This window comes from Crinia signifera, chromosome 5 (genome assembly GCF_055691185.1).
Source record: "Crinia signifera chromosome 5, ASM5569118v1, whole genome shotgun sequence".
Lineage (NCBI taxonomy): Eukaryota > Metazoa > Chordata > Amphibia > Anura > Myobatrachidae > Crinia > Crinia signifera.
The window spans coordinates 95518920-95531073 of record NC_139221.1 but is presented as its reverse complement, the minus strand read 5'-3'; positions in this window follow the sequence as shown (position 1 = coordinate 95531073).

Sequence of the window (12154 nt, the reverse complement as noted above, 5' to 3'; positions counted from 1 at the left end):
AAAAAATCATGAGGATCATACTGATGTTATTCTAGGAAGAGATCATTTTCAAATCCCCAAGAATGCAATAGATCAGTGGTTCCCAAACTGTGTGCCTAGGCACCCTGGGGTGCCTCAGGACACTTGCAGGGGTGCCTTGGGTTGTGGACCAGGATCAATTCATATTATTTATGGTCAATGTACTACCCAAAACCAGTGCTGGTTGCTGCCAATCATAACATACGTGGACAAACAGATGCAAATCCTGACCCTCACCAGATAACTGTGACATATAAACACAATGCACTTAATTAAATTTTTTTTTCTTTTTAATTTAAGAAGCATTTGGCCTAGGGGTGCCTTGAAAATATTTTGATGCTCTACGGCAGGCATGTCCAAAGTCAAGCCCGGGGGCCAATTGTGGCCCATGCTGTCATTTCAAGTGGCCCGCAGCCTCCAGCTGGAAGCAGGCAGAGCATCAGATGTGGAAAGCACAGCACAGGAAACTAAAGGTGGGGCCCCGGTGAGCGTGCCTTTACCTTGCTGCCTGCTGCAGTGAGGAGGTGCCGGCCGCCACAGTCAGATGTGTTTGGCGTCCTACCCCTGCTGCTGCAATCGTATATCACCCTACTCCACAATCACAGTGACAGCAGTGTTTGGGGAGGGGGGCAGCTAGGGGGAAGCTTGCTCCCATAACATGCAGAGCGGAGGAGGGCAGCAGCGGGAGTACAAGCATCTCCTGTCCTTGCAGTGCCAGCTTTGCCTCTCCTTCCTCTGACTCACACAATGGGCTGGGAAACATACAGAGAAGGGAGGGGGCAGAGTGGGGGACATACAGTGAAGGAGGGTGAGGCTGGGGGACATACAGTGAATGAAGGCAGTGATGGCCATTCAGAGAAGGGGGAGCAGGGGCAGGCTGGGGGACATACAGTAAATGAGGGCAGAGTGGGGTACATAGTGAATGGGGGTCATACCGTGAATGGGAGTCATCTAGTGCAGAAGGGTTAGGCTTGGGGACATACAATGAATGGAGGCACTGATGGACATTAGGAGAAGGGGGGCAGGCTGGGGGACAGAGTGAATGGGTGCAGAGTGGGGAACATACAGTGAATGGGGAACATACAGTAAAGGAGGGGCAGGCTGCGGGACATACAGTGAATGGGTGCAGGCTGGGGAAATACAGTGAAGGGCAGGCTGGGGGACATAGAGTGGGGGAACATTCTGATTTGATTAATGATTCAAAGAATGTCAGGCTGAATGGTCGCCCCCACACATTTACACTTCACCAAATCTGGCCCTCGTCGCAAAAAGTTTGGACACCCCTGCTCTAGGGTGCCGTGATTCAAAAAAGGTTGGGAACCACTGCAATAGATGAAAACAAAAACCTCACCTAATTGAGCAGACAATCATGAAAGTGCAATAAAAATATTTCCTATATAATCAACTGACATTTATGATTAGATTAGGTTTAAATTAGATATATTATACAAATGTAATACACAAAAAAATACACTATGCACAGAAAGCTAGCATATATATATATATATATATATATATATATATATATATATATATGTTTAGTGTCCATTTGTGTGTCTCCGAAACACTGCCAACTGTTGGCAGTGAGGGAAATTACATCTCTTTCTCTCACACATCTACAAACATAAAGGCAATCACAAGATAGCAGACTAGCTTTAGAAACATTAGCTTTGAGCGGGCTTACTGGTCATCTATATATAAAGTGGGGCAAAAAAAGTATTTGGACAGCCACCGATTGTGCAAGTTGACCCACTTAAAAAGATGAGAGAGGTCTGTAATTTCCATCATAGTTACAATTAAATGGGTGTGGTACAGGGGTCCGACAGTCGGGATCCCGACAGTCATCCCGATGTCCGTATCCCGACTAGCCGGACCAGGCAGCATGGTGAGCGCAACTAAGCCACTTGTGGGCTCACTGCACTCGCCACACTATTCTATTCTCCCTCTATGGGGGTCGTTGACCGTCGGGAATCCGGCTGTCTGTGTTTTGACAGTCGGGATCCCGACGTCGGGTGAATGTCTGTTGGGATCCCAACTGTCGGGACCCAGTCCGGCACCCAATTAAACTGTGAGAGACAGAATGTGGAAAAAAACAGGAAATCACATTGTATGATTTGTAAACAATTTATTTGTATATTCTTACAATATTCTTAAGTAACCGGTGTATGAGAGCTAGAAATCTTGCTGGCTGGTAGGTGTCCAAATATTTATTTTCTGCAAGAATATACAAATAAATTGTTTTAAAATCATACAATGTGATTTGTTGTCCCCCCCCCCCCCCTCCTCCCCAATTCCATCTCTCACAATTGAAGTGTACCTATTATGGAAATTACAGACCTCTCTTATCTTTTTAAGTGGGTCAAGTTACACAATCAATGGCTATCCAAATACTTTGGATATTTGTGTGTCTCATAAACACTGTCAGTTGGCAGTGAGTGAAACTTCATCTCTTTCTCACACATGCACAAACACCAAGGCAATCACAAGGTAGCAGACCAGCTTTCGGGTGAAACTTCATCTAGCTTTCGAAGTATTTGCTTTGAGTGGGCTTACACTGCCATCTGTTGGCAGCAAGTTAAACTACAGTACACCTACTAGCTTTCGAAGCATTTGTTTTGTTACTATAACAAGTGTTTTCATAATTTGTTATTTTAAGTATACAGATACACATTGATTGATGATATATGGTTTAGCTTGAGGTGTATGAGCCAATTGCTCATTTAGGACATTTTTGTTTTAAGGCCCCCATACACTATACGATTTTGGGATGATTTCATCTGATTTCGGCACTTTGGGCCGATAACCGGATGAAATCGCCCCAAAATCGCAGGTGTGTGATATATGATCCGATCCGATGCGCGGTCCCGTGCGCATCGGAACGGATCAGGGAGGTCGGACGGTCAGCACATAAGATCATCCGACCTCCCTGTATGCTATGCATATGCCTGCCCACCTGTCAGGCATATGCATGCAGACACCGGGGGGCGGGGGAGCACGGCGGGCAGACACACTGACCTGGCCGGCTGTGATAACAAATAGCAGCGGCAGTAGTGGGGGCGGGCGGCAGCAGTAGTGGGGGCGGGCGGCAGCTCACAAATAAGTTCCCGGCGGGTGCCGGGTGCGGCGAGTGATGCTGACCTGGCCGGCATGCTGTGGTCACAAATAGCAGCGCTGCCGCTGCGGGACGGGACGCACAGTGGCGGCTATTAGATTTTCAAAATACCTGTCAAATGACCGACCGTTCTGTGATTGGCTGAGAGCTCTCTCAGCCAATCACAGAACGGCCGGTCATTTGACAGGTATTTTGAAAATCTAATAGCCGCCACTGTGCGTCCCGTCCCGCAGCGCTGCTATTTGTGACCACAGCATGCCGGCCAGGCACTACTGCCGCCGCCCGCCCCCACTACTGCCGCTGCCCGCCCCCACTACTGCCGCTGCCCGCCCCAACTACTGCCGCTGCCCGCCCCACTGCTCCTCACGCCCTGCAGCTCCCCATTTGTTTTACATGTGATAAATCGCAAGCGATTTATCACATGTAAAAACTGGCTCATCAAGTGCCAAATTTTATGTGAGCCTCCCGGGGAGCTGCCGGGCGGCTCCCAGGAGAATTGGGTCCGACTTGTCCTAAGGACAAGTCGGCCTAATGTATGGGGGCCTGTCACGGACCCACCGGTCGCCTGCTCCGATACGTCAATCTGAGCAGCTCCGGCCGTGACTGGGGTTCACTTAGGACACTCGGGTCCTTTCCTTGAGGTACACTGCCACCAGCCAAAACCTGATTTTAGCGCTTGAAACTGCGCAAGGGGCGGCTTGGCTCGCACCTGACCGCACAATACAATATACAAATGGTAACACGCTGGAGCGTTCTCTTCTGAGGCTAATGAGTCTTAAGAACACAGAACCAGGACTGAGAATATGTATCATTTATTCCTAGAAATACTACAGAGCTTTAGAAAATAGTTACAAGATTTTACAATGATTTTAAAAGTACACACGAGTTTTAAATGCAATTTCAGAAATAAAATAAAAGGAAAAAAAATGACAGAACCTATCTTACACTTAAATACAGATCCTGACGTGGGGGGGTTCTCCACAAGAAATCTCTCGTCGCCTACAGCCTGTTTGCTAGACCCCCAGGTAGTGACACTGACTATAGGGAGAAGGGTCTTAGTTATACCTTGCAGACTCCCTCATCCCTCCCACCCTTGGGATTTTTAACCATTCCCTTGCTGAGCCTAGTGAAGTTCCCTAGATATAGGATCTTTCCCATAAAGAATTTGTCCCTGCTTTGAAGTAGATTTTATACATTCCTCAAGTGATAAGAGGTAATTTAGTGCAGGGCCAGAGCACCTTTTGGCCTGTTGGCTGGACACTATTGCTCTCCCCCCCAATCTGGTTTATGAGGGGTCTCAGATCTTATCTTACATCCTGACTCCAGAGGAGTCCACAGATGGCTACACTCCCTGGGTCACCAATAGTCCACACACATAATACATGACATGTTCTGATCTCCCACATAATAATCACAGGCGGCATGCTTTTACCAAACATACCAGACATACATTGATTGAACAGATAATCATAACAGGAGGCATACGTTAATTTGATCGATCACCTGATCTGATCGTTACACCTCCCCCTTTTAAAATGGCGCACAGAGGCGGTGACCCACGTCACCGTCTCATCAGTGCGCTATTAACTACATCACCTGGACAGGTAGCAGTGGTCTCTGTGCTGAGACAGACTGCCACTGATTCTGTGGGATCTGTACTAACACTTCCCTATACTTGACGTCTGTCATGGCACCACCTGACGCCATAGCCGTGGCTAGGGTGGGCAATGGGCATAGTCCCTGTCCCTCTCGCAGGAGATTGCAAACTAAAAGCACACAGGTGTCCTTGAACCCATAGTCTGTGAGCACACTTATATAGTGGGAGCTGTGCCCTTCCCGGCTGGTATTGACACAGCCCACCACAGCTGTGCGTCGGACTCCTGGACACGGATTCTCCCCTGCAGCTGGCAGTTTGGCCTTACTCACTGAGATCAGTACCAGACCATTCCGCCACACCCCAAATGGCCATCCCCCTGGGACTCGTAACTCGGCACGTTTAACTATACCACAGGTGTGGGGCATTCTCCCAGCACTATATACAGACTTAAACATGTCTTCCCAGCACCTCTCCTGAGCTGACTGACCCCCCCTCCCCTTCACTGGGGGGAAGGTCCACTCACTCAACACCTCACACCTCATCCTTTTGTGAGGAGATTCGCCCTCTGTGTCTGTGTGTTTGAATTGTGAAGGGGGGCACGTTTCTGCAAGGGGGAATACCAGCAGGTCATTGTCCCCTGTCTTGGGAACATCCAAGCTCAGCCTTTCTGAGGTTAATGGAGCTGAGTTTACCTGTGCTTCGCGGGCCCTCCCACCCTTCTGGTTGCACACAGCAGCTTCCCTACTAGCCACTGGCTCTATTCCTGAAACAACCCTCTCACTGTACCCAGGGGTATCTTTCCCACTTCCCAGGTATGGGGCAGCCTTTGCAGGGTTGATTCTCAGTTCTGCGTGGAAAGCCAAGCTTTCCATGGCAGTCCAGGACACCTTCCTGAGCCTGACCTTCCCTCCCAGACCCGCAGGTTCTGTGGCTGGGGTGGTGCCACTGAGGTTCTCAGGAGAGGCATCCGTTATCCAGTGATGCTGGAAAAATGCACTCTCTGGAGGATTCTCAGTGTCTGGAGGTAACCCCTGCTGTGTTCCTGTATCTGTGTTTGTGTGGCTACAGTAAGGAGGGGGGTTTGGGGGGAAAGCTGCAGTAAGGGACACTCTCTCCCTATCTGACAGGTCTACAGTGCACACAGGACCCACCGGGTCACTTATTATACCTGGTACCACATTTCCCACAGTAGCGCAAGACATCACATTATCAACAGTAACATCAATATCATAACCTGGGGAGACATCCTGCAATACCTGCAAATTAACCTGTGCATCTTTCACAACACATGGGGCCCATCCTGCTGGCTTACAATTGCACCGTGGCAAAACATCTATATCTGGATCCCATGGTCTCTGAGCAGGAATGGGGTTATCTGAGCATGTTGTCACCAGTAACTTATTGGCAGGTACATGCTCTGCCTGCATCCAACTCAGATCTGTCCCATTTGTGCAGTTAGCGACCCCTGGCCCGATGTCACAACCAGACATCACTGGAAGAACAGGGTTAACGTCTAGCACAGCAACCATAATGACATCACCATCAGCACTCCTACCACTGATGAGTGAGGGTGTCTCATTCCCAACTAGCTTAGGGCATTCATTTAACCCCACAAACTGGCAAGGATTACCCACTATACCTGTCTCTAACTCACCCTCCACCTCCACCGAAGGTACGGCACTATCACAGATCATCCCAGGGGCTTCACACAAAATAACAACATTGCAATGTTCAGCATGGTTACATACTACCTGAGATGCATCATATGGTTCAGAAGGGTTAGCGACATTGACAGATATGTGTGGAGTTAATAAAAGTCCCACATCAGTAGTCCCACACATACTTGTGTGCATACAGTCAGAAAGTCCCATTCCTATTTCCGACATAGTCTCTTCCCTGCATACTTTCACTATGCAGTCAGAATACTCACTGGGCTCTTCTGATGCTGTAGGGGATTGGTACTCTGCAGTCTCCCTGACTGCCACACATCCTACAGTCTCCCTGGTGCTAGCAGAGATGTCACCTCTCTGAGCACCGGCTGTAGTGTCCAGGGCCAGCTCATTACTCACAACCAAGCTGACACTCACTTGGCTTCCTCTGTCTGCTTCCAAGACAGGGAACTGTGCATGACACGGTCCAGTGAAATTCGCGTCAGCGGTGATTTGGGACCTCTGTCCCTTGTTAGGCTCCCCATGATTGATAACAGAGTCCACATCATGATCCAACACATTGTTTACTTCCGCAGACAGTAAAAGTTCAGTACGAAGCCCATCTCCTGCTAACTCAGTAGCCACGGCAGATAAAGTCTCACGTAAAGGTTCGCCATCATGATGCCCTGTATCATCCTCTACTGGTTCACCAACAGCGATCAGCCCTCCGAGCCTCACCAGTTCCAACTGGTACTCACGCTCGGCCTGACGCTCTGCAGCCTCACTTACGGCTTTGCGCTCCTCAGCCTCTTGTACGGCTTTGCGCTCCTCAGCCTCTCGTACGGCTTTGCACTCAGCAACCTCAGCCTCTCGACTGGCTTTGCGCTCCGCAGCCTCTCTGTCGACAATGGCTTGGCAGTGCTGCACCAGCTGAAAAGCGAATACGGGGTTCACATTCTTAATTTGCCTGATAACAGCTAGGTCGCTCGGCAGTGTAGACTTGCTGGGTCCAGCAGAAGTGTTTGACCCTGGCGCGGAATCGTTTGTACTGTCCAGTGCTGACTGAGCCCCTGGGGTAGGATTGTCCATGGACTGGTTTCCTCCAGCAGCTAGAGTCCGATCGGCATCCACTAGTGCCTGAATCATACGTTTTCTACTCTGGCCAGACCAAGGGATATTCCTCTGCACACACACGACCGCCAGGTCATCTCTCCTCATCTGCTGGTAATCAGCCATCCGGAGTCTCACACTTGTCAAATAAAATGATAGGAAAGAAAAACAAGAGAAGGGAGGGAACAGAAATTGCATCCACTGTGTGACTTTTAAAACTATAGTAAAGCTCTGAGTTCTGATTCTGGTGATGTGGGTATTTCTCACAAAATTCTACCCACACTCACTTAAGTTCTTAAAGAGAAAAATGAATTCTCCACCCCACCGCTTGCCGCCAAATGTCACGGACCCACCGGTCGCCTGCTCCAATACGTCAATCTGAGCAGCTCCGGCCGTGACTGGGGTTCACTTAGGACACTCGGGTCCTTTCCTTGAGGTACACTGCCACCAGCCAAAACCTGATTTTAGCGCTTGAACCTGCGCAAGGGGCGGCTTGGCTCGCACCTGACCGCACAATACAATATACAAATGGTAACACGCTGGAGAGTTCTCTTCTGAGGCTAATGAGTCTTAAGAACACAGAACCAGGACTGAGAATATGTATCATTTATTCCTAGAAATACTACAGAGCTTTAGAAAATAGTTACAAGATTTTACAATGATTTTAAAAGTACACACGAGTTTTAAATGCAATTTCAGAAATAAAATAAAAGGAAAAAAAATGACAGAACCTATCTTACACTTAAATACAGATCCTGACGTGGGGGGGTTCTCCACAAGAAATCTCTCGTCGCCTACAGCCTGTTTGCTAGACCCCCAGGTAGTGACACTGACTATAGGGAGAAGGGTCTTAGTTATACCTTGCAGACTCCCTCATCCCTCCCACCCTTGGGATTTTTAACCATTCCCTTGCTGAGCCTAGTGAAGTTCCCTAGATAAGATCTTTCCCATAAAGAATTTGTCCCTGCTTTGAAGTAGATTTTATACATTCCTCAAGTGATAAGAGGCAATTTAGTGCAGGGCCAGAGCACCTTTTGGCCTGTTGGCTGGACACTATTGCTCTCCCCCCCAATCTGGTTTATGATGGGGTCTCAGATCTTATCTTACATCCTGACTCCAGAGGAGTCCACAGATGGCTACACTCCCTGGGTCACCAATAGTCCACACACATAATACATGACATGTTCTGATCTCCCACATAATAATCACAGGCGGCATGCTTTTACCAAACATACCAGACATACATTGATTGAACAGATAATCATAACAGGAGGCATACGTTAATTTGATCGATCACCTGATCTGATCGTTACAGGGCCTTTAAAGTGAAAGGAGATAAAGCACCAGCCAGTCAACTCCCAATTGTATTTTTCAAACACAATTCATTGTGGCTGGTGCTTTATCTCCTTTCACTTTATCTCCAGCTTATCTCTTCTCCAGGCTTAATACAGTACATCTGCCCCTTTGTTTGCTACGGTTTGTGTTTTTTTTTTCTTTAAAAATTTTCTAATTTACTATTTTGCTCTTATGCAATGAACCACTTAAAAGGAATGAAAAAAATATTTTCAGCTATTTTCAAAACATTTGAAGAGGTGAGTAGATGACGGTTTTATATACCATATATACTCGAGTATAAGCCTACTTTTTACGAAAAAATTTTATGCTGAAAAAGCCCCCCTCGGCTTATACTCGAGTGAGGGTCCCACTTAAGTCAATAAGTTTTCCCAGTTTTTTGTTGTAAAATTAGGTTCCTCGGCTTATATTTGCGTCGACTTATACATGAGTATATACGGTAACTAATTTTCAGATTTTTTTCTTTTTATCTCTATGGATGATGTTATTAACTAGGAATTATACTCATATTTTACATGTTGGTAGTTTATGTACTGATACATTTTGTAGATAAAAGTGCTATGTCCAATTCTTAAATTCTAATAAATTATGTATAATTATGAAGTTTTGAGGAGCGATGATGTGAAAATAGCTGGCCGGAAAATAGCTCAGAGCATACACACAGAGTGATTTTCACCCGTTCCAGCTATTTTCACAGGGGGTGAACCACTTTCCATAGAAGGGGCCTATGGAAAGTGGTTCACTCGGCTGTTAAAACAGCCCGACTGACGGCAGTAGCCGGCGATGATGTGGAAGTGTGCATCAGCTAGCTGAAAGTAGGTCAAAACAACAAAAGTGATTTTTTTTTTTGTCACAAAGAGAGACTTACCCCCCCCACACACACTAAGTGATAGTTTAAATGATATCGCTCATTGTTCCCCTTCTGAGCCATATCATTTAAAATATTGCTTAGTGTGTATGCTATATATCAGCAATGTATCACGCTATTGTGATTCGTTATCGATGCTCTACGTTGTTCTGCATGTTCATGCATTTCTGCTGCTTACCCCACCGACAACAGCAAGTGTATATGCACTTGCCGATGCTGAGCCCCGGCCGCCAATATCGCTGGGTACACACATTGCAAAGTGTGTATCCAGTTAAAGGTTGGTTTCGTGCAACTTAACAAAAGCCAAATTTTAGTGCACATTGCATGAGATAATGAAACTGGAGCAGAGTACGGCCAACGTAAGATGCATCTGTGTGATGCTTGCTTCCCATGCAAGACAGAACTATGAGGCTGATTCTGTTTGACTAGATAAGCTGCGAGCATTGCAGCTTACTGAGGGCCGGATGTGCTAAAGGAAAAATGCGAAAACCCCATTTTCGGGGTTTACCACATTTTAAAATGTAATAAGTCCCGTCTGACGCGTTTTCACCGCTTGGCAATACCCTATAACAGCCTATGGGCTTCTTGACGCTGCCCACCTCTGACGCTGACCGCACTCCCGGCCATACCTCCTCCCCCTAGAAAACACACGGGAGGGCCTTCCAGCTTCAGGGGGTAAAGAGGCAATGGACTTCTACTTCCCGGCCAGAGAGAGCCCAGGGATGTGACGGAGACCCCCGCACACCACATCACAGCTATTGCAGGGGTTAGCACATATATGATCAACATCGGTGAGAGGGACAGCAATGTATTTAAATACATCCTGCCCAGAGTGCCAATGTGTAATGAACACACATCGCCTGGCATGCTGCCGCTGAAGGAGAAATCATTTGATTTGACCTGCCTTTGAAAAAAAAAGTCAGTGGAGACTGACATTTATTTGCAGCTCTCGGGACTGGGCAGACGGCTGACATCATATGATGTCAGCTGCCTGCTCCGGCACACTTCATCCTGCCTGCATTCCCATGGGAATGTCCAGCATTTTCATGGGGACATCCATGTCCTCCCCCAGCCCACCTTGCTCCCTGCAAATGGCTCAGTGACTATGCAAGTTGCCGAAGGCGTTTGCAAAGGCGACCTGATCATGCACATAAAAGACCATGCACAGTCCCCCAACCATCAGAACGGCTCCGATTTCGCCACATTTCGAGGGGATTAGAATAACCTCCTATATGTGAGTGGCTCTACTTTCAAAATAGTGGCAAAAGAGGGTGGTTTATGGTGATAGCTGGAAAAAAATACTTTTATGTCTTGCTAAAGTACATGAAGCAAAATTACTGTAGAGTATACTTCACAACTAGATATATAATAATCTGTATCACTATCTTGGTATGAAAGCAGAAACCCTTTCCATAAGATTTCAATCAAGCTAGCCTTTTTTCTACAATGTACATAACCTTTTCTTGGACTCTTCTAAAGATTTGTGTCCCTCTATAGTATCTTCATTACAAGTAAAGCATGTGCAATATCATTACATGGGCCCCTGTACAATAGTGCGCTTGGAACACTATTATATTCTCCCACCATGCCGTGGTGGATGGTAGGGTATGAAATATTGCCTGTCGACACATAAAAAAAATTAAAACCCCAATAGGCTTTCTTAGCCTTGGTGTACTCTGGTAGCTACAGTAGGTGACATTAGTTTCTAGTTCTGTCATTCTAATAGGAATGAAGTGAGTTAATGTATGGTGGTGGCTGCTGTGACCCAAAATTACAGTACCTCCTTTTTCTGGGGCAAGACTTTCCTTTTTTCTAGGAAGTTAACAATGATCTGATCTGGTTGTACAAGTCAGCAACTGACCCACCAACTGAATTCAACCTTAAAGGAACGGTCCAACTTCCACTGGATTTGGAAAGGGAGTAAGCAGAACTGTCATTTATAGATTCTGTATACAGATCCACAGCTGCTACTCATCCCAAGCCTTGTCCAAGAAGATGGAAGAAACTAGCCTGGGCCAGAGACTGTTGTGGAAACTTTAGGGCGACTAAATGATACTGAGAACTGGTCCACAATTTCAGGTAGTTGTCAGTTTCTTCTGAAAGACTGAAAGCCTTCTCTCGACTATCGTGGGGCATTTACTAAGATTGAATGGGTACGAATGCCCCATTGAAAGTAAAATATGACCGTTGAATGTGTACGGCTGAGTTACTGTCAGACGGATTTTGCTGAATTGCTGTTTTTATTAATGCCCTGATTGGAGTCACGGGGAGACCCGGCATATGGGGGGAAGGAAGCCCATGTATACATGGGCTTCCTTAGCTCTTATGGACCGGGTTTGCAGTTTTGTTTTTTTTAACCCGTGGATGCCTACTGTGACAGAAGAGGATCTACGCCGGTTGGATGGCGAGTATAATTTTTGTCCATAGGTACTGTACCCTTTTGAACT